Source organism: Cinclus cinclus, chromosome Z (assembly GCF_963662255.1).
Source record: "Cinclus cinclus chromosome Z, bCinCin1.1, whole genome shotgun sequence".
Lineage (NCBI taxonomy): Eukaryota > Metazoa > Chordata > Aves > Passeriformes > Cinclidae > Cinclus > Cinclus cinclus.
This window is the reverse complement of record NC_085084.1, coordinates 43,276,612-43,300,101: the sequence shown is the minus strand read 5'-3', so window position 1 is coordinate 43,300,101 and position 23,490 is coordinate 43,276,612. Positions and strand designations below refer to the sequence as shown.

At 38.3% G+C, this 23,490-nt stretch overlaps 1 protein-coding gene across 1 annotated transcript in view; it reads left to right on the top strand.

Annotated features, from left to right (window-relative positions):
- The first annotated feature begins 17,412 nt into the window (after positions 1 to 17,412).
- The window catches only part of SYK (spleen associated tyrosine kinase), a 47,635-nt gene continuing 41,557 nt past the window's right edge, over positions 17,413 to 23,490 (top strand). Inside the window, exon 1 of the mRNA XM_062513131.1 lies at positions 17,413 to 17,504. The gene's annotated coding sequence lies outside the window, so the exon portion shown is untranslated. The remainder of the gene's footprint in view (positions 17,505 to 23,490) is intronic.

The window sequence follows — 23,490 nt, the reverse complement described above, 5'->3', positions numbered from 1 at the left end:
TAAGGGACTAAAAAATCTGCTACCTAACACTCACAGAGCAGCAAAGTGTTCAAACAGCACATTGCTGAGATCTCTAACAAGCCCCCTGAAGCACCACAGGAAAATGTTGTTCCTGCAAGACATCAAATGCAGTAACAGGTTCTGTAGCCACTCTAACAATCAAAGAATTTCACAGTACTTAAATGATATCAAATTGGAAACATAGTGAAAAAAATATCTTTCCCTGTGAGGCTGCTAAGAAAAGTGCAGACACATGGAGAAGGAAAAGGACAGGAGGTCTTGCAACGGACTCTTGTGCCTTTTAAGGTGAACAGGAAGTTCCTTATTGATATCCAGTCTGATATCTTACTCCTGCTAAAGCTTACTAAGGGTTCATCATGAGTGTTGCTCAGCACTGAAATATAATTTTCTAGGAAGCATTCTTTTTTTTATTTTAAAAAGATTACTTCTGCTTTTCTGGACATTAAAACCTAAATTATCATGCTCTGAATATAGTTTTTGTTAGAAAGTTAGTTTACCTTTTGACCAGCCCACAATGGTAAGGTAAGGATTAAGCAAATGGACAGCATTTTCAGTGGTCATGCTTCATAGCAATGTTGATACATTCTGACTAAATACAGCTATTACAAAATGCTGCAACTGAATAAAAATGTTGCAACTAATACATTGAAGTTTTTCGACATAAATGTCAGTATGACATCCCCTGCTTGAACAGTACCTTATGGTCACCCCCAAAAGGAATTATACAAAGTGACCAAAATAATTATTTCAGATAAATGTTTCCCCTGCTGAGAGTGAGGAAAGATGAAGACACCTTGATGCCTCTTTTTAAAGTGGCACTTCATTGATGACATCTGATTGTAGAAGCACTTTTTAATCCAAGTAAAAACAAAAATAACCCTTAGAATTTATAATTTTTAGTCCTAATTTCAATCCTTTTCTGAATAGCAGCCATCAACATATCTCCCTGAAAGAATATCAATAACAAGGCTAATGGACACAGCAGAATATGCTTTATTCTCACAGAGGAGATAAACAATTTGTGGAGTATAACATGAAGCAGTAGACTAATATAATAGTTAAATAGAAGCAATTTTATGTTTGCAAAAGCTACCTTCTAGGTGCCAGATGGATATTATATTAATTTCTACAGAGTCAGAAACGCTAGTTAGGATATTGCATCAAAAGCAGTAGTTCCCAAGTAAATGACCTTGGTAGGTGCTGTGGCATGTAACAGTAGAGGGATGAACTGAACAAAAATAAACTTGTAGAAGTGAATATTATAAAAGAAATTGTAAACCAGGAGGTGAAACTCCAACTGAGGTTACATTTGAGAAATGAGAATTGAGGATATTTTAATTCTTTACCCCATTCTATTCTATGGATAATACATGCAAGTATTTCTTATTAATTCACTAAGATATTACAGGACTACTCCAAAATACTGCTTTAGACCTCACCCTTTATCTGGAGCTTTGCTGATTATTTCAAGTTACTTTGGCTATCATGCTGTGTATGACATTATTCTGACTAAGAATCTTTTCCTGTAAACCAGAAACAGCAATGTAACAGCAATAGTGGTAGTTTAACCTCACCTGGCAACTAAGCCCATGCTCATCTGCTCAGTCACTCCCCCCAAAAGAGATGAGGGAATAGAATGAAAAGGGTAAAAGTGCGAACCAATGAGTTTTGATAAAAACAGTTTAATAATGAACATAAAATAATAACAGAAATAATAGAGATACTCAGAGTATTTTAGTGTAAAGAGAAATAACAGAGAGTGATAAAACCTAAACAAGAAAATTGATACAACTGAAAACAATTATTCAACACCAACCAAAGTCTGGCCAGCTCCTGAGCAGCAGCCCTCATGGCTACCTCCTCCCTAGCCTGCTGAGCATGGCAATACATGATGTGGGTATCCATTTGTTCAATCAATGCCAGCTTTCCTGGCTGAGTGATCTTCCTATTCATGTTAAAAAACAAACATTAAGAAAAAAATAGTAGAGCGGGAATAAGAGCTTGTCAAGTTAATTCTTGCAGAGTCTTCTGAATCTCTATTTGTTGTTGACATACCTCCTAGCTAAGATATCCAAGAAAGCAGATGCAGTGTCAAAACAAACTTTGTAAACCCGTCTGACTTTTCATATAAGTACACTGACCTTCTTTCTGCAATTTCTAAAAACTGCAGCCCAAAGCAGAAGCTAGTATTTTCTTTTTAAACAATACAAATTAGCTCAGGAATTAAGAAATTAATATGTTCCTTTGTTTAAAGTGGTAGTTGCATTCTTGCCTTCACAACTGCCGATACTAAGAAAAATTTATCATACAATATTTAATATTGATGCTTACTTTACAGATAAATTGATGCCTTAATTTTAAATAAATATTTAAATGTTTGTATTCACTTACAGGAATATACATAGTTGACAGAACATGCACATTTAGTTAATTATTTGGAATGGTCCTACATTTCACTGTAAGACATTACCTCATTAATTCAAGTAAGCTACAGTTTTGTCATCTTAATCAAGTCCCTATCTAAATACAATTAATTTATTAATCTATTTTTTCTCTTTCCTCAACTGTTTATATAAAAAATATAAGTAAATTAGGACATGATTTTAGAAGCCTGTGAATAAGAGAAGCCCATGTGTCAAAATGCATGTCTAATAACTTTAGTAGGGTATTCTTCCAACAGTGTGATCTACCTTCCTAAACACCACAACTGAGACGGCTCCACAGGTAAACCTAGGGTTAGATTTTCATTCATCCAGTTACAATGAAGAAGAAATCACTGCTCACATAGTTTCAGCCTTTTAGAAGTTAAACATTTAGCCTAAACTGTTTCCAGTTTTTAAAGAAAGAATAAAGTACGCAGAAAATTATTTTTTCTAGTTAATTAATTGGCCATCTTCCAGCACAGCATCCCTTCTTTGTTAGATTCTGGATGACTTGTCTTTCCTAGGCATACATACCATATAGATAATGAAAGATGTCTGGAACTGGATGGGGTGATTCTCAGCCTTTCTGTGTGCTGTGGATTAACACAGAGTTTCATGCAGAATATTAACTGTGTAAATTTGCATCACAACATGTCACAAATTATTCTGCTCAAGCAGTCTACCTCCAAGCATGACACACTCATTTTACCTCTCAGAATTTTGTCCCAACAGATTCATATTTTCACCCAGGCATGAGATTCCAAAAGATGGAGCAAAGCATTGTTCCAGTACTGATGCTGGAAGATATGATGGGAGTAGAAGAAATCTGCAAAAAGTGATGTTACCGGTGAATATATATAGGGTTCTCTGGAACAGTTTCCAGTTTATTTTATTCAATTTGTACTTCCAGATACCAAAATATCACCTTGAGAGTATATTTTTAGTTTACATCTCTTTAGCAAAAAACTTACTCCATGTGCAATCAGGAAACATCTAAGAATTGTGAACATTTGCTTGTGGCTGGGGCTAGGAGTGCTGTAAGCTGCCTGCTGGAAACAAAAATAAACCTATTATGGATTTCTGTTAACCTCAAATTCACTGTAGAAGTAAAACTTAATACTAGAAAATGAAACCTGGAAGGAAGAGAGAGAGGTCTTCCACGTCAGGCTTCTGTACCAGGAGAGGATTGGATGAGGTATATGACAGAGAACTGTTCTGTAGACCTTAAGAGACACAACCTCTCCACACTATTTATTGTAGTTACTCACTACCCTCCTTATTAGAATGTTTTTCCTTATTTCTGTCCTGGACATTTTTGGCTGTAGCTTAGGCATATTATATTTCTCATCCTAGCTATTTTTCAGACAGCTAGATTATTTCCTTTCCTTTTGCATACTCCTTCTCTTACATAAAGGTCATTGTCTTTAGTTCAGTCTTTTGTTCTGCTAATAGCCCCACTGGTCATGGCTTCTGGATCTCTCACCAATTCTGTAGACTGGACTGGACTATCTCTAAATCACTCTGCTCTAGACAGTGTCTTTACATATCTCTGGAAATACACGTGCTGACAACTGAAAATTTCACTCCAGCCGCAGTTGTAGTAATGCTGTTTAGATTACAAGTATTCCAGATGCCTTGATGACTGTTCTCCTCCTCTTAAATTCCAGTACAAGGTGTTTAGTAGTATCATGATATTTTTAATTCATGCTGAAACTGTTATGAAATATAACATCTTGATCACTTTCAGAACAACATTTACTTTTAGCTGACTCTTCCTCATCTGTGCCATTGATACTCGTGCAGTTTCTGGTATTTTTTTATGTCAAAAATTGAGTAAGTTTTCCTAAACATTCCTCCAATTTTTTTCTGTTTTGAAATCTAATACTCTTTTCCAACCTTACCAGCCTTCCAGTTTCACTTCACTGACAATTTTTAATGAACACACTTCATATTCAGACAAAATTGGATAAATATTCTGTGCAGGAAAATGACAATGCCAAGAGCTCCACTGTCATGTGAGGAAAAGCCTGAAGCTCTGTGTAGCCATGTACTCAATCACACCTCTCAAAGCATATGAGGTAGGACTGTAGAAGTTGTCACTGCTGTTAAGGAAGCTCAAAGCACCTCATGGCTTTTTGTGCTGTTTTTTTGTCCAAACTACTTTGTCTCAGCTACCACATTTTAAAGATACAGCAGCAACAGACAGAGATATATTGTGATGAAGTGTGCTGTTGTGTCATACAGCTCTCTGCCTCACTTGCATTTTCAAGGTGATCCTTTTGTCACACTGGAGTTTAGTTAAGGAATGCATGCACAGTGAGAAGACAGATTGCTGTTATTGTTTCTTTCTGTGAATGAGTAACACCTATGGTGAGGTCAAAATGACATTAAGGGAGTCTTTCTCACCACACCAGCTGACTTTTCTTCACTGATATTTGTTTTCTCTAAATTAAAAAATATTTGCATAACTAAATATTATATACAGCCATCTCATATTGACTGAAGTGTGCATTCCAAAAGTAGTTTTAGACCCCAAGTTCTATTCTATGTATTCTTTTAGCATTCAACATTCAAGTATCTATCAAGGGATCAATCACTGCCATCCATTAAGAAAACTAACCAAAAGGAGAGAAACTGTGGATGGATATAGCAATAATTACCAGTACTAGACTGAGAGTACAAGATAAAGATGCTTAACTGATTCACAGAACAGGAATCATTTCAGCTTGGTGATGCTATTCAAAAAACATGCCTTGGGTAAAACTCAGCTCAGTTGCTGTTAGTGTCCAGCATACGCAGATCCCTCTCTCCATCATTCTCTATTTTCTTCAAAACTAACAAATGGGGTATCAGTTAAATAACTTTTGTGAAGCTAATGATTTTCATTCTGAAGATACATGTACTCTGCAGATAAAAATACTCTATTTTTTTCAAGTAGACAAAGAGTTCTATATGAACCACCTCAGCTATCCATTTCATGTTACTCATATATACCTGATGTATATATTGCCTCTATTCAGTTTGAACTCCTGGAAAGATGCAGTTCAGCTGATCACATGGTTCACAAATGTTCTTGTAGGCCCTTAAATTTACAAGAACAGCTTTCAAAAACATTTGTGAAATATAAATTAATATTTCAAAAAAATAAAATCATATTAAAAACTTACCTAGTTTTTCCTTCTTCTCACATTAAAGTCCTGAAATAATCTCGAAATTTTTTTTGCGCATTAGGAAAAAATAATATAAACAAAACATAGAAAAAGGCAAATGCTGTAGATGGAGTTCTAGCACTGCTTAGCACTGAGGTTCATGACCTTTCCAGAAAGTCTTGATGTCAGTCATTTATAACTTCATCAGACCATGACCTTTAGCAATTACTTTTTGCATGCTTCATTGTCTGCATAAAATTGGATCTTTCATAATTTCCTTATGAATTTATCAGAAGCGGCTTGTTTTTCCCCTCAGAATGCTAGAATAAAGGGGGATTTTATGCTATTCAGTTATTCAGTGATGAACTGTAGAATTTTGTACAGTGAAATAAGGATCCAATAAATGTCATGGGATATTATGTGAGGAATTTAATGGCTTTGTCATATTAGTCTGGCTAAGTTATCCATTACAGTTGCAAAGCTAGGATCCCAAAAGATAAGATTCAAGATTAAAATCACATGTAACCCACTATAAATCCACTGTGTGCATGCTGTAAAATACACAATTCCTAGTTGCATAAATACAATTTTTTGCAAGGCCCCTGCTTCGTTCACTTCATGAGGGCATTGGCAGCTATTCTGCAAGCCAGTGTTTTGCATTTTTTATTAATGCTCATCTGTCATCAAAATGTGCAGTGCAGCAGGCTATAATCCAGGCTGACAGGACATCAGCTGTCCCCCTAATCCCCTTGTGCAGGCAGGCACTGCCTCCCCAGCACAGGGAGGGAGGAGGAGAGGTGGATGGGAGGAAGATCCTTCCCCTCTGAAAGAGCAGTAGACTAACACACAGATTCTCTCAGCTGTAGTGAAGAGTAACCACAGAGAATGATCACTTCAAAATTACTGTCCTTTAAAAGTCTACGTGTATAAAAAGTTTAGTACTTCCTTCATAGGCAAAATCCTCATTCGGCAAATAATGTTCAGTCCAGCAAAAAAATCCAGTGGATTTCACCTGCAAAATTTATATCCAAGCTGATTCACTACCAGAGCAAGTCTACCTTAACTATGCTACGAGTCAGGGCTCCTGGAAAAGACAGCTTGTGGGACATGCAATTTCAGAAGACAGATGCAGTCAAGCAGGATGACTTAAAACACTGCATAGGATCTTCAATTCTAATGTTTCCTACCTTCAAATATTTAATTTTGTGACCTCAATGGTCTTTTATTTTATTATTTCTATATGCATATCAATGCATACTGTTCCTTAGGCAAAGTATCTTGCCTTTTTTTTCTTTTTATTTTTTATTTTCTTATTGTTCCTATCTACACACATGAACATTATTATTTGTCATGTTTGTTTTTACATCCACAGGGCTGGGGATTTGCCCTATTAATCCATGAATTGCCATGCACCTCCATGATGTTATATAAATATAATAAATGGAAAAAATAAACCAGAAACTTACCTTGTGGAGTCCCACTACAAAGTATTGCTGAACTCTTGAATTAGATGTTGTTGGGAACAAGGGGTTGAAGGCAGAAGAATGGTGAGGAGGATGATAAATTATCTCAAGTGGCCTTGTAGCTGGGAATGCCAAAACCTAGAAAATAATTGTGTGGGAAATGCCATATCTTATGCCTACTACTGTTTTCACTTTGTCTGTTTTGAGAAGTAGAATTTTTGTGTAGAGATAATGCAGGTGTTTGGAGAGATTTGGAGGCACCCTCACTGGCATGCTTGAGCTGCTCATTTCAGGAAAAGAAAAGACAAGAGAACACCAAAGCTCAGAGTTAAAAAAAAAATGTACAAGGGAGGTCACAGCAGGGTGGTAAACTACAGGTGCATGAATCAAATGGACAAAACCAGGAGTCCCACCAGTCACCAGGGTGGTCTGAGCCTGAGGGTGCCTCTGTTCCTGCTTGACTGTCTCTCAACACCTCCAGGTGTTGCTTCAGGGTCCTCCCACTTGTGACACAATGAAATAAATTTACTCTGCATTTCAGCCATGATTTTGTGCTGCCTGCCTGTATCAACTCACACAGGTCTAATTGACTTGGTATAATTAAAAATAAATTTGATGCTCTGACATAATATTTTTCTGTACTTTATTGTACTAAATACAAAATGATATTGCCTTAGTTGGTCTAATGCAGCACACTAAGGCAATATGATTTTGTATTGAGTACAATAAAGTGCTACTAAGGAGACAGCAATTCAAAGGCAGTAATGCTTGCAGCCTAAGCTTATGGCCGAGTTGTTCAAAAAACTGTGCTGCCCTTTTACTGACATTTACTTTACTGAAAAAATATTATTCATCTTGCAAGGGCACAAATATGAAAAAAGAAGAATATATATTGTGGAGAGACAGGAAGAGAGAAAGGGAGAGAGAGAAACATGCCGGGAACTCCAAATGTACACCTCTGCATGAATGGATGTAGGGAATCATAGAAAGTAAATGTTCTCTCCCTACAGTCATGGATCTACCACTGCCTTATAGCAATATAGATACACACACCTGAGATCCTAGTAAGTTCAAAACAATGCTCATCAGATTTCTAAGCACTGAAACACAAATAAAACAAGATATTTTAACAGAAATGTAGAAAATTAAAATTTCAACAATATAAATGTTGTAACTAAGGCAGTAGCAGCTTTAAAAAATATGAACTCAAAGTTGACTAAAATCTCTCATAAAAAAGCTTATTCCATGTAATCTAAAACACCTCAGTAGTTCACAGTTATTCTTATCATATTTAATGAAGAAACCTGGAGGTACCTTCAGGATGTCCTGAATTCCTTGAAATGCCCAACTAATGGAATTGACAACCTATGTGCTTCCTTAGATCCAAAAGACAGCCAGGACCACCTGTCTCAGTTTCAACTGATCCATTTCTCAGGCTATAAAAAGTGTATTAATAATCTGGGAAAACAATTACACTTTGGCTGTAGCTACTGCAGCCCAAATAGAGAAACAAATAATTAATTAAGATAAAGTGGTATTTTATTAAAATAAGTGAGGAGGGAAAAGTAACCAGAATGTTCTTTGAGATCGATTTTGGAATGCCAAAAGTGAGGTCTGAAAAAGTGTGTATTCCTCAGTAAGAATACAGTACATCTCACAAATGCAATAGAAATGCCTCTACAAAATAGAGGCCAAGGAAAGTTGTTACAGTATAAATATTTGTCTAAGCTATAGTCTTGCAATCACAATCTCCTTCATCCATCAGCATCTTTTACTGAACTTTTTCTTGTATGGCTAGTGAGATTGATAAAAAGTGCAACCACCATGGAGCTGCCTTTAAACTACTTGAAAGACTGCAAGATGGAAGAATAACTGAACACAATCTAGAGCAATGGTATCCATTTACAGTGTATTTCTAAAATCTTGGTGAAATTCAATTATTTCTGTTTTCCATGGTGCAGGTCTTCCATCCGTGCAAACACATCACTCACAGGTCAGATATGCAGTTTGGTTTTGCACCATGGGTTCTACACTATTGTATGACTTGCAAGAGATTAATCAGGCTAGGTAGGGCCTAGGAAATAAGCATCAGCTCTCCAGGTATTTCAGAGAGACTCCAACACTCCAGCCCGGATCTGAGTGTTATTTGGATGTCTGGAGCCATCTGCAGTCTTTTGAACATATGTGCCTCCAAACTTTTCCCATAGCATGCCTGTTTTCAAACACAAACTCTGATTTTCCCCATTATAGCACGACAACATGCGCAGCATTCACTCATAGACATTCATGATGTGCACCTGGAAAATGTTATATGCAGATTATATACAGAGATTTTTTTGCTCAGCAAAACCCCCCAACAAAACCACCCCATCTTACTCCACAGATGTGGAGAGGCAAAATAAACCTATTGCTTTAAATAACTCCAAATTTCATACTGTTTTATTTGAATAATTTAAATCTGCTGTATTATGCATTTAGACATACATAAAAGAAAAAAAAAAAGAAATAGAAGAAGAAGAAGCAGCAGAAGGGAAACTAAAAAAAAAAAAAAAAGAAACAGCTTTTGATGTTTGATATATAACATGCCCTATTTCTTTATTGCTCACCTGCTGTTAGAAGTGCTGTGATTGTGACTCTTCTGGAAGGACATTATTCATATGTGATTAAGGTTGAAAGGCACTGTTTTGTGCCTCTGTTTCCACCCTAATGGGGGATACCTGCAGTACAGTGTCTGACTAAATACCTCAGCTGCTGCTTTTTTAACTGCTGATTTTTTCTCTTTGTCCCAAGCACATGTCTACATTTGAAAAATAATCTAGGAAAATGCTCCTTTTTCATATAAGGCTGGTTCATTCTATTTCTCTGTGCAGCAAAACTCATAAGAGTTTTGTTTAACTATGAAAATGTCTAGAACAACATATAGGCATAAAGGAAGTTTTGATAGCTTTGATTAAAAAGTCTACCAGACGTAGAGAAGTCACTGTTGTATAACATCAATGTAAATAAGATTTAAATCAAGGTAACTTCTGCTATCTGTTTCAAAACCGTGAGATCTCAAATGGTTTCAGTTCACAAGAAGCTACAAATGCTTTTATGTGTGCACTTGGGTCAACTTTGACAGAAATTTGGTTGAGACTGTTTTTCCCATGTTCTCATTTGGGGAAGATAAAAGAGATCTTTCAGCTTCCCATATTCATTATTTGTTCTCAGTTTTATTTGAAATGGGTAATGCTCTTGTCTTGTCCCCTAGAGCTCAAAAGCTTTTCTATGGCCATGTGATGCTTCCATTCTTGCACAGAGCACCTGCACCTTACCCGTGGTGTAACAATGGGAAAAAAAAGAAAAAAATATTATGCTGATTTAATTCCTTCTGATTGCTCTGCATAATTCTATAAGCAAGTGTGGTTTTAAAGCAATGTTTGAATTCGAACAGATTTAGTCCAAAATAGAACATTAGAGACTGTTTAAAGACATTTCAAATGTGTGTGTGTGCACGTGTGTGTATTTGTACACCTACAGGGAAAAACATGCTATCAGACCTGATCAAGTGGTGTTTATTTTTTCTAATCTGAACTAAAGAAAAACTAGAAAACCTGCCTAAAATTTGAGGATTAGTAATCTCTGATTATGAAATCCTTTTGCTTTTTGGCAGAAAATCTATTTTCTTGATGACATAATAACTGTTAGAAGTACAGTTTCTTTCCAGTAAAATTCTTTTGTATGCACAAAATTAGGTAACAAGTACCAGTATAAACAGCTTATTCATTTAAATAGACAAACTTCTGCTCCTCCTGAACATTGAAAGGAATGTTAACATGCTTGCAATCCAAGGATTCCCAAATCAATTCCATCATGGACAAGATAGTGTCATTTGAAGCATTTGGAAGAGTTCAGATTATTTTTTTTAACACACTTTAGTGTAGTTTTTATTCAGAGACAGGCTGTGGAAAAGTTAGTTCACTGCTAAATCAAGTGTCAGAAAATAAAATACAATGGAAGACTGAAAAGTGCCATTTGTGCAATTTCAAGATATTACCTTGGACAGTAGTAGACCCCAGATACCTTTCAGCATCACACAAATCAAAACTAAATTATTCATTATGACTCTGATATTAACTAAATATTTATTCTGACTGTAAAGGCAGGAATTTGGGTCATGTTAACAGATAGTTAATATTTTGGATTATAATGTTATAGCATTTTGTAGCCTGATTCATTTGACAGTGAATCCTGGATTGGAGGTGCTCATGCTGTTCAGCTGGAAGATATATATGACCAGCATGCAAGGTCAGCTCAGATCTGGCAGGTCTCATTAGTTCAGGTGCAGTGATGTGGAAATGCTTCATAGCTTTTCCAGAGCTGGCACAATCCAGAAATAGTACATCTGCCATTTGTGCATCAATCAGACACCGAGACAATTATAAACCGGCTTCACAAAAAGACATATTCTGTATCTCCACAACTTGTTCTCACAAAGAGGAGTATTTCTTGCTATTTGGTATACTCTTTGTGCGTCAGAAAACAGTGTGGGCTCACCTCAGAGTACTAGTTCTGAGCACCACAGGTGTCAGCTAATTCATTTCCTAGGAGTGTTTAATAGACTAAAGCATAAATGCACAGATGCTGCCTGTGCCAGCACTTCATTTAAGCAAATACAAGACCCTTGACCACAGTGCAAAGATCGAGCAACTGGCTCTGTAGGAAACAGCTGACAAATGTTATGCAGAGAACAAAACTACAGCTGCAGCCAACCTGTTTCTTGCAGTGTCTCTCTCCTCACTGTTCCTTGAGATTAGAGAGGGGTTCATTGACAAAGATATGACAGGAGAATTTAGGAGAAATAGTATAGAAAAGACCCATAAGTGGGTTTATACTGGATTTGCTTCTATTTGTAAGCATGCATATATATATATAACTGTTGAAGTAATTTGTACTGTTTACAGGTTATACTTAGTCCAGCCATGTTTCAGTTGAAACTAAAAATTCAGGAGTTCTGTGTGCCTCTTGTAGGCTTACAATGACAATATTTTTTACTACTTTCATTTCTGCATCTCTTAAGGACCTGAAAATGTCACCTATTTGTCTCTATTTACCTATGTCCTTGATCTAGCATAAATGTGGCTGCTTTTATAATCTATATGAATATATAATAGCATTATAATTAAATTGGAGATGTTTAAATGCCAATGCATATGACTAGGAGGTGTGACAGCTAATAATACAGCACCTCTTGCTCAGTGCAGTCCCCCCTCACAGTACATTTCCATCCAGGACTGCTCTGCTTTTGCACTTTAAGATGGCAGCAGAGGAATGCCCATCTAGGCATAAATCATTACAGTATGCAAGAGGAGGAAAAGTGGATTACCCCGTCCATTAACTGATCCTGCAACCAGGGGGAATCACAATTGAACAGGACGAAGAAAATGTGCTCTCCATGCTCTGTGTACACAATCAATGATGAAAAAAAAAGGCTTCTCTTGTTGGAGTAACTTCATGTTAATGCATTCATAAGCACTGACACAGGGGTTTCCAATACTGTTCTTTTTGCTGATTATGGAAGTCCAAGATGGTTGTCAGAGGCTGCAAACATATCCAGCATTTTACAGACTGAAGTGCCCGGGAAATGGCGCTGAAACAGAATACTCCCATAGTTACTCAGTCTTCTGTCAGTTAAAAGGTGATTATGTATCCTGCCTCTTTTATTTTTTTTCATCTTCATGGTGGTCTTCATTCAAAACAGAGATTACTAATGCTACTTACTCTTCTTAAGATTTTTTCCCAAATCTTCTCAAAAATTAGTTTATCATCTTCTTGTTGCCCACTGCCATAGTAATTTTCTGTGCTACAATTAAATAATTATTTTAAGGAAAGATTTACTTTTAAAAAATCTTGGTTTTTATCCAGCCAAAACTTGCTGTTGTATATGCCTTTCCTTCTTTCAGCCATTGTTTTCATGCAGTGGATTATTCTTTAATATTCATTTAAACAGACACATCATTTCTATGAAAACAAAAGCTAGAACCAGTATCTAGTCATGGACATGCAGTAAAGGAAGTAATAAAATCTGCATTGTCCCACATAAAATTTTAGCCTGCATTGTCCCACATAAAATTTTAAATTTAGACATCAAACTTCCTCATATCACACTCTTTAATGTGTAAAAAGTACATCTTACAACTATTCTTAATCACTGGTGAGCAAAACCATCAACACTTTTAAGTGTGACACATTTCTTGTTTTGAGGTAAAAATAGAGGAGAAAGGTGATAAATGTGGCTGTTTCTTGCAAAAAATATAGTATTAAAATATTTATATTTATATAGATATAAAATAACACAGATATAATTACAATTACTGTGAACTGATAAGGAAAATACCTCCACAGCCCTAAATTTTCTTGTTACTCTTGATTTCATATAGCAAAGAGTATTGCTACTGACATTTCTGGACAAAGCAGTAAATTAGTATGTAACCAAAACAGTCATAATTTATAGATTTTTACAATGAGCAGGCAATTCAATTAACTTGTTGGACACCTCCCCACTTTACTTCTCTTTAATGGTACTGAGTTTCCTCTTCGGATTGCCACTAGTGTTTTCCACTTATTCATCTATAAGTAAGTGAAAATTTTATGGAACACATATACCTGGTATTTAAAATCTATTAAATATTTCAGGTCTGGTTCTTATAAAAAATAAGGTTCTTTGCAAGTTCTTGGATAACGAAGGCCAAAATATTTGACATTACGGTCCTTACTTTTTGAAGCTCCTGATCCAGTTCAGTTTTTCTGACTCTAAAAGAGGATATCTGTTGTGAAAGGTGTCTCTGCCTGAAACAGGGGGTTGAAATGGTCTTTAAGGTCATTTTCAATCTAAACCATTCCATGATTCTATGACATTTGTTTTTGTGTCACAACATTGCTTTCAGGCTATTGACTCTTGATTTTCTCTAAATGTTGTCTTCTGCTATTGTCTTAACATGGAATAACTGCTTCCATCAAAATTAAAATGAAGTAGATAATAAATAACTCCCAAATAGCACATGTTTTTTGCTCAACCCGTGATTGAATTCAATGATCTGTGCAGTAATTTTGTATGCCTTAAGCAAAATGAGTCACTTGTGCATTCTTTTTGTAGAGGTGTACAGTCCCATTTCACTGACACTAACTCGTTCTATCATAGACATCCTTTACTTTTGGCTGTAGGTATGATTACATGTTGAAAAGTTGAACTCAAATAAAATTGTCAGTGGCATTGTACCTCTTGCTGCTATGCATTTTAGGGAATTTCACATTTAATCAGACAACAAAGCGTCAGTTTAACTTCAGCATTCCCTAATATAGAAATGGAGATGACACTTCAGAAAACACCTACCTTCAGTCTGTAATTCCCTAAAGGAATTACAGTACCACACTTGGTCTTGAGCAGAATTCTAGCAGGGCAAACAGCATCTGCAAAAGTTGCCTACACTTGTAGGACAGAAACAAAACTAAAAATTCCCTCTTGGAGAATGAACTTTAAAAAAAATTAAAAAGCCTCATTATGGCAGCTTAACTGAAGAAAGTCCTATTTCAACATACCTACTTTTATTTTTTCCAAACCACCCAGTCCCTGTAACAATGAAAACAGAAGGAAGGCAACACAATAGACACTTTATTGCTACAAATTTGCAAAATTTGTCAATTGCATAATTTGTTCTTGTAAATTTTACTGATCCTACAGTCAGTATAGTAAAGAAATGAGATTTGAGAATATTCTAATAACTCACTTTAGCAAATAATAGTGACTGCTGAAAGCAGAGGTCTTCCAAAATATATTGCTGTAGTGAAGGCACTGAAACTCCCTCAGATAGTCCCAAAAGGTATGGAATATTACAAAGTTTATTTTTGCTGCTATTATAATGCACAACTAGTTGGACACCATGTAAAAAATATTAATTTCTACTGTATATATTCATGATGGGTAGGAAAATCCACAAATTTACTGAATCCAAGAAAATCCAAGAAAATCCAGATTTATGCTTATTAAACATTTCCAGAAAAAAGGAGGAGTGATTTTACTGTATTGGTTACTGGCCTTAAATAGAGCTGGCCACACAGCACAGGAAAGCTTCAGAATGATACTGTGTTTGTTAGGATATGCTAATATACAATATTACATGCAGAACATAAATAATATACTCCACTGCTGTGAGAACCTTACCAAAAATCAGTATTGCATAACTCAGCTACTTGTATTAAATCTCATATGAAAAGAAAGAAAAAGTAAACCATGAACAGCCTAAAACTTCTTTGTTTCCCTTACTGGAATTCCCCTCCACTTGTGCCCTAAGCTGACCCAGGCCAGCAGCCAAGCACCCACACAGCCAAATGCTCAATTCCTCCGGCCCAGCAGGACTGAGGACAGAATAGGGATATCAAAAAAAGCCACGTGTCAAGATAAATGTAGTTTAATAGGTGAAGGATAAAACAACCTCACAGCCACACCAAATGACGCAGAGCTGGTCATCTACCACCTCCCACAAGCACAGTGACAACCAGCAAATATCAGATTGGTGGCTGCCTTGGAAGAATCCCACATCCATCATTCTTCAATTATCCCCATTTTTGAATGCAAATCATGGTAAGACCTATCCCTTTGTTCAGTTGCAGGCAACTGCCCAAACTCTGTCCCTTCCCAGCTTGTTGTGCACCTCTAGCTTACACACTGGGACAGGGGTAGAGTCAAAAGTGAAGAAAGCCTAGACATTGAGCAAGTAGTGTACAGTATAGGCAAATTATTAGTGTGGTATCAATTCTCTTTCAGCCAAAATCAAAGATACAGCACCATATCAGCTTCTGCAATGAAAGCTAATTCCTTCACAGCACAGTCCAGTACAAATGCAGCACTGGTGATTTTTTCCACCAATTTAAGGTAAGACTTCCCCTTAAAAAACAGTTCATAGTCTAATAATGACTTTCCAAAAGCTTTCCCTGCAGATCTCCTGACACTTGGATGTTGATAGGAAAAGAACGATACCAGGAAAACATTAGGTTTTCTAACTTCTTCTCCTTTTTCTAACACGCAGACAGTGCCAGTAAGAAATGCACTGCCATTACAGCAATTGCCAAAAGTCTCACTGAAACAAACCAAAAGCAGAGACCTCTTTAAATGGCATGAAATACGAGACATTGGTATTATGGCAGTTCTACTGAATATCAGGGGGTGTGCAGTCCATTTTGCAATAAGGAAAGAGAGACAGTGTTTTGACTGAAAATAACGCCTGTATCCCATATTAGTGCTGACATCATTTTATTATGGGGAAGAAGGAAGTGGACTTTTCCTGCTGCAAGCTTTGCCCATCACGGGACACCACACTGTGTCATGCAGCAGTCACTGCTGAAGGAGACCTGCCCACTCTGGCCTCACCCAAGGCTCCTCGTGCCACTCAGTCCAGAATGACCCGCACCAGGAGCGGTTCGTCCCTGGGCTGATGCGGGCAAAGGGTAGCAGCACTTTCTGGCTGTGTGGTCTCATTTTCCACAGGAATTAATTCCGTCACACAGGGTGCTGAGGAGGCCTTGAAGAGGGACTTTCCTTCAAGCTAAGTGTCTGAGACACTGGAGTCTTCTTCACGTCTGCAGTTGCTACAAATAAAATAAAAATATGATATTTTTAATATATCAGTATGATAAAATATGGGAGAATTTTGTTGTGTGAAATATAGCAGGAAGGGTGATACTGTGCTACAACAGGCCCTTGCGCTGCTCCAAAAGGAGAGTCCTTTCCTCGGCGAAGTACACACAAAGCACCAAAGGACACAGAACTTTAATATTCCAGAATTCAGCAATTCGCAGTTGGCAGGTGCACATATATGCACGCACTAGTTTTTTCCCTTCCGAGAAGCCGGCAACAGCCACCCTTCGATCCTCTGTCCCCAGCGTAGTGTTTAGCAATGACACGTCCGTCCTCCAAAGTCAGATGCCCGAGGGGCGACGCGGGCGCTACAAGGAGCGCAAGCCAGGGTCCCAAGGAGAGCCGGCACGGCGGGGTCCCAAGGACAGCCCCGTCAGGCGGCACCCAGGGACCCGCCCCACAGGGTCCCCACCAGCCCGTGCCGCGGGGGCCGGGGGACACGGACGGTCCCTCGCCCAAGGGAGAAGCGACGCCGGCGGGTCCGGGGGCCGCAGCGGTGCCCGGCCCTCAGGCCGCGGCCGCCTCCCCAAAGAGGGGTCCGGGGGGCCGGCGGCCGCGCCCGCTGGAGAGGAGGGAGCGCTCGCCCACACCGCGCTGAGGAAGTGGCCTCGGCTGCGAGAGAAAACGAGGAAGCGGCGGATCCGGCGGCGCTGAGAGAGGGTCCGGCCCCGCTCCGGCCGCACCCCGGCGCGGCTCGGCACGGCAGAGCCGCCCGCCCGAGGGCTGCCTGCCGGGAGGAGGAGGCGGCGCGGAGCCCAGCGACCCCGAGGCAGCGGTGAGCAGCGGCCCCGGCCGCCAGCACAGGGAGCACGAGGGAGACCGGCCCGGGGCCATCGCCCCTTCACCGCCGGGCCCCGGGACGGGGACGGGGACGGGGACGGGGCCAGAGGAGCAGCCGGCGCTGCTGCCCCCGCTGCAGGGTTGAGGGTGTCGCGGACCCCGGCAGAAAGGAGAGCAGGAGAGCTCAGCGGCGGCTGGGAGGGAGGGTGAAGCGCTTGGAGCGCAGGAGAGTCCTCAGGAGCGGCGGCAGAGAGGGACGCTGGTGTCGGGGTGGGAGCGGACGGCTGGAAACGCACCGCCAGCCTGGAACCTTCCTGTATCGCTTCGAAAAATAAATACCACTAACCCGGCGTCTCAGGAATTTAAATCTAAAACTTAGGTGGAAAAGAAAATTCATTTTGCTTTTTCTCGAGACGTTACTGTGGTGGCAGGTTTTAAACGGAGCCAAGTGTATACAAAACTACGGTTTACTGTCTGAATGGTGCATAGCCTGAGAAGGATTTATACCTGAAAAAAGATATCTTTAAAAATGCGGGTTTTCTTACCAAACTTCCCTATTTTGTTTCCAAGTAAACAACTGTGCTTATTGTATCACTAGTAATCGATTCTACAATCCTGGTTCCCGAGAAATTTCTCTTAATTTTTAGTTCTGCCAGTATTTTCCAGTGACCTTTGTTAGCGCTGTGCTGCATGCACTTTATGATGTAGCTGTCTAGATTAGTTTGAAGTGATGTTATTTTGGACAAAGTAAAACAAGACTTTTGCTAGATAAAACAATCCATTAGAAGAATGGCAAGTAGAATCCTAGTCTGGCCAAGGAACATGATATATTATAAAACAATTATTTAAAGTAAATTTAAAATGAAATTTGTTCTTCTTTAGGGAATGAACACTTTATAGGATTTTTAAATGTTCTTTTCCATTAGGTTTTTTCATGCTCTTTTTATCCACAGATGCTTAGATCTCCTGAGCTCTTGGGTTGAATCCTTGGGTGTAATCCATGGACACAACCATCCAGTGCAGATGCATGCCGTTTCAGCATGCAAAGCTCTGTATTTTTACAGTCTTGGATACCTGTAAAATACCATACAGTGGATACCATACAGTGTAGCAGTGGAGACTGAGGCAGTCCCCTTAGAGGAACTGTGACTTCTTTTTTTTTTCTTATTTTCTTTTTTTTTTTCTCTTATCTCTTTCTTGAGCATTGAGAGATAAATAAGGAAGTTTGGATGTTCTTTATATTGTGACAGTTATCTTGTGAGAGAGAAAGATTGTAGTCGTAGATATGTATATTTTAACTAAGGAGTTTGAAATCAGCTGTGATTATTTTAAAATGGCTGAAAAAGAAGTGTACAATTCTTTTGGTTTTCACAATCACTTGAAATCACTACAAAATACCATCAGAAATAGTTGATTTGTTCTGGTTTTTCTTCAGTTAAAAAATATTAGCACTCTGTGAAAGCAAGGGTGAACTGTGCAGCTTTCCCGTTTGCACATTGTTGCAATTCTGATACAAGAGCAAAATTAGATCCGAAGTCACTCCACAGGAAGACAAAACTAATTTATTTTTAGACTTAGCTAGCAGTTTATGTTGAGCACAAAATACAGTTTAGCAGAGTGACGGTGAAATTAGAAGCTTGTCTTGTTTATAAGCACCTTTGAAGATACCAATGGCCAAAAAGAAAAAAAAAAAAAAGAAAGGAAAATTAATGAAAAAAATCTAGAGTAATTTTCATAGTCTCCCATATTTTCGTCTGTATCTGTTAGGATACAGAAGTATTAAAAGTGAGAGAAATCACTTCTGAAATGTTGTGTTCAGAAGTCATGGTCTCTCAATGATGATTTTCTCCTTTTTTTGCGAGTTACACTTCTTTTTTTCTTCCTAATCCTTTTTTTCAAGATGCAATATTTAGCAGAAAACAATTAGTCCGATGCCATTGCTGGAACACTATAAGAAATTCTATTTGCATCTGAATCTACAAAAATTCTAGGTAGTGTTATCCTTTTTCCAGCTTTATAGACTTTTGGGTCAGTGCACCAAGATCTGTTGCTTACTCATTACACAGACTTCCAGAATCTGCCTTCAGTTGCATGTGTTTAGCTCCAGAATAGCACAGATGAAAAGGGGAACTTGTCAGGGTTTATGTTGTAATTGCAAGGAATACAAGGGTTTTCTATGAATGTGAGTAATAGTCACAGAAAAATCATTCCAAATGAGTCTTCTAATCTGTTATGTTGTGCTCGACATAAACTGCTAGCTGCTTCTCAAAAGAACTTCTTTTTTCTTGAATGTAAACATGTGTTTGAGTTGCTCCACTGGGGCAAGAGTACTTACACCACTCAAGGTGTCTGTTGCAAAGCTGAACATGGACTTGCAGGTGTTTGTGGGTGTCAGTAGGAAGGTTTGGTCATAAGAATGAAAAATTCTCATCTTGCATGGATTTACAGTATTATATTCTTAATTTCTAATTTAAGAAAAAGTACAATACCAATTCATTGTAGGGAAACAATTTTGTAGTTCAGTTTAATGTGGTTTTGCTTGCATTTGACAAAAGAAGAAAAACTTGGTGGAGGAGGAGAGGGCAGCTCACTAGGTGTCTCAGCTGGCATTTCTGGAAATGCTTTTACAAAAAAAAAGGTTCTTAATATCTATACTACTTTTCCAGAAAAACATTATTAATTTCTGCACTTGGATTTAAGCCTTTCAACCTCTCTCAAGAGAAAAAGAAACCTTGGGATTTGCAGTATCCTTTCCTAATTTTCTATCCTACATTGTAGGATAGTACAAGACATGATAATTAATATTTATTTGAAGCATGGTAAAATAATTGGATCTCAAAACTCTGGCTTAGTAGTTGCATTTTATTTTAATATTCCAGCAACAAGGGTACTTAGCTGAGGCTGTTTACCTTTTAATTTCATGACATGGGGTAATGTGAAAGCATACAATTAAGAAGAAAGTATTTCCCAGTGACTTCTTCACTGGATGTTGGGGTGATTGGAAAACATCAGCATTGCAAACACAAGAACTGTGAAGGATCATGTATGCCCCTGAACCAAAAAGAAAATAATGCCAGGATTTGCTGTAGCAAATGATAATTAATAAATATCAGGTTTGACAGAGAAATAGTGCCTGCCTCAAAGAAGTAAAATGCAATTTTCTAGTCTGTGTATGCATTCCAGATTGAAATTAAGTTATAACTTCCTGTGCTTTTACATACATGATTAATTGTAATGATTAGTGACTCTTCTGAAAGTGAAAGAAAAGGTAAAAATATTTTGGAGCCACTGTTATTTAATATCTTCATTAATGACAAAAAAAAGGATCAAGTGCATGATCAAGAAATTTTTAGATAACACCGAGCTAAAAGGTTCAGTTTACACACCTGAAGGGCGGGATACAATGAATAAGATCAACAAGTGGGACCATGGGAACCTGAAGAGATTTAACAAGACCAAGTGCAAGGTGCTGCACCTGGGTCAGGGCAAACGCCCGGTACCAACAGAGTCTGTGGGATGAACAGATGGAGAGCAGCCCTGGGGAGAAGGACTTGGGGGTGCTGGTGGGTGAGAGACCCAGCCATGGGCACTCCCAGCCCAGAAAGCCAAACGTGTCCTGGGCTGCATCCAAACCAGCGTGGGCAGCAGGGGAGGGAGGGGATTCTGCCCCTCTGGTCTGCTCTGGTGAGACCCCAGCTGGAACCCTGCATCCAGCTCTGGGGTCCAGCACAGGAAGGACATGGAACTGCTGGAGGGAGTGCAGAGGAGGGACACCAAGTTGATTAGATGGATGGAGCATGTCTCCTGTGAGGAAAGGCTGAGAGAATTGGGATTGCTCAGCCTGGCAAAGAGAAAAAGAGAAGGGTTCAGGATGACCTAATTGCAGCCTTCCAGTATCCAATGGAAACTCCCAAGAATAATAGAGAGACATTCATAAGAGCATGTAGTGATAGGACAAGGTAGAATGGCTTAAAACTGAGTTGATATTAGGAAGAAATTCTTTACTGTGAGGGTGTTGAGACACTGAACAGCTTGCTCAGGGAAACTGGGGATGTCCTTCCCTGTAAGTAGTCAAGATCAGGCTGGGGCTGGTCCCCCAGGATTGGGCTCTGAGAAAACCTGGTCCAGTGAAAGGTGCTTCTGCCCATGACAGGGGGATTGAATCTAGATGATCTTTAAGGTCCCTCCAACTCAAGCCACCCTATGATTCTATGATATGCAAAATGCTGCTTTCCTTTATACTGGGTCCTAGAGCAAATAATTTAAGATGTACATGTATTAGAACTTAAATAATGAGTGTACAGGAGTATAATTACAGATAGTTTGTCCAGTTTCATTAACACTCAGTGTGTAGTAAACTGATATTGTAATATGTTGGTTGAATAGTTAGGACTACTCAGTCATTGCTCCAGTTTTGCCCTCATTTGCTTTGAGATAGCATTCATCCAAACAGATACGAATTTCTAGGTGTCTTGGGTGGCCAAAATGTCCAATAAAAACTCCAACAATTTCTCCTCCTTAAAAAATGGAAAAGGCAGCAGAAGGAATTTTTCATCACTGACACTGAGCAGAAGTAAGATATGAGGTGCTAAAAGCTTTGATAAAGAAGCAGGACTTTTGGCATGGTAGTATGTGTGTCCAGCCATGTAAATCCCTGAGACAATATATATGCTAGGAGTGGAGTTGAAATTGGCAGGAAACACAATAGTGATTGGAGGGAACTAGAGAAAACACATCCCGGAAGTGTTAGAGTAGGATATGTACTAAGGAAACAGGCAATTGTTCAAATATTTTAGTATCACAAATCCTTATCTTAATCAACAGATTCAGTAAAATTAGTAAATTGTCACCATTTCATGCATCAGGCACAGCTTATCCCTACCCTCTTGGAGAGATACTCTCTTATTTTTTACCCCCTGTTTGTATAAAACAATGAAGTAAATGAGTGAGGGGAAAAAAAGAGGAAGAAACCACTAAACTTCTAAGACCAGAGTCTATAGAAGAAATAGAATCCAGAACATATAAAGATAGTGTGTCTTAGCTAAAGTCAGTGTGACTGAGAACGTGTGGTATACTGGATCTAAATGTTAAAATATGTGTTGCTGCTGACCACCGAGTGTGTAGTTCTGCTTTTAAAAGTTCTAGTATCAATTTCAAAATTAGCTCAGTTTAAAACAATGTCTACATGTTTTTTACTAAACTGATTTCTTGATTTTTTTGATAGGGTGGCCTGAAAGTTGATTTTCTTCATCTAGATTCAAAAAATGAGGTTAGAAATATGCTATAAAGACAATCCTTTCCCCACTAAAATTCTTGTAAAGTGCATTACAGAAAAGCTTCAACTGAAAAGAAATATTTTCATTATTTTATTTGGAAAGAACACGGAAAAAGAAGCTGGTATATGTGTAATAAGGAGTTGCTTATGGTAAGTTCCTACTCTGGGAAAGAGGCCAGATTTGATAACTTGAATCAAAAGTTCAATCTATACAAAAAACAGCAGACCTAAAATTCTGTCAAGATGTTAATCTTTGATATCACAGTACCACAGAAAGGTTCGGATTGGAATGGACCTTAAAGATTATTTATCTCCAACTGTACTACCATGGATAGGGAAATTTTTTGTTAAACCCAGTTGCTCAATATCTGAAATATGGGGAATGTTGAGCAAAGCAAGCAGCACAAATATTGTCAACTTTGGCATAAAGTTATAAATGTCACTGCTGCATTTTACAGAATTCATATGAATTCCACAGCTCAAGAGTTAGTAAAGCAGTCAGGATGTTTAAGATTATTTTTGAAAATCAGATAACCAGATTACATATCTTTTGAATCAGTGAGAACCTTGCTGCTGTGAAGTAAAAATGGCAAATTACTTAAAATAAGTATCAAGTGGAACAGCAGTGCTCTGAACAGGTCTGACACCCCAGAACTGATATGGTCGTTGAGGGAGGTGTTAAGTAACCTTTCCATCCTCAGTTATC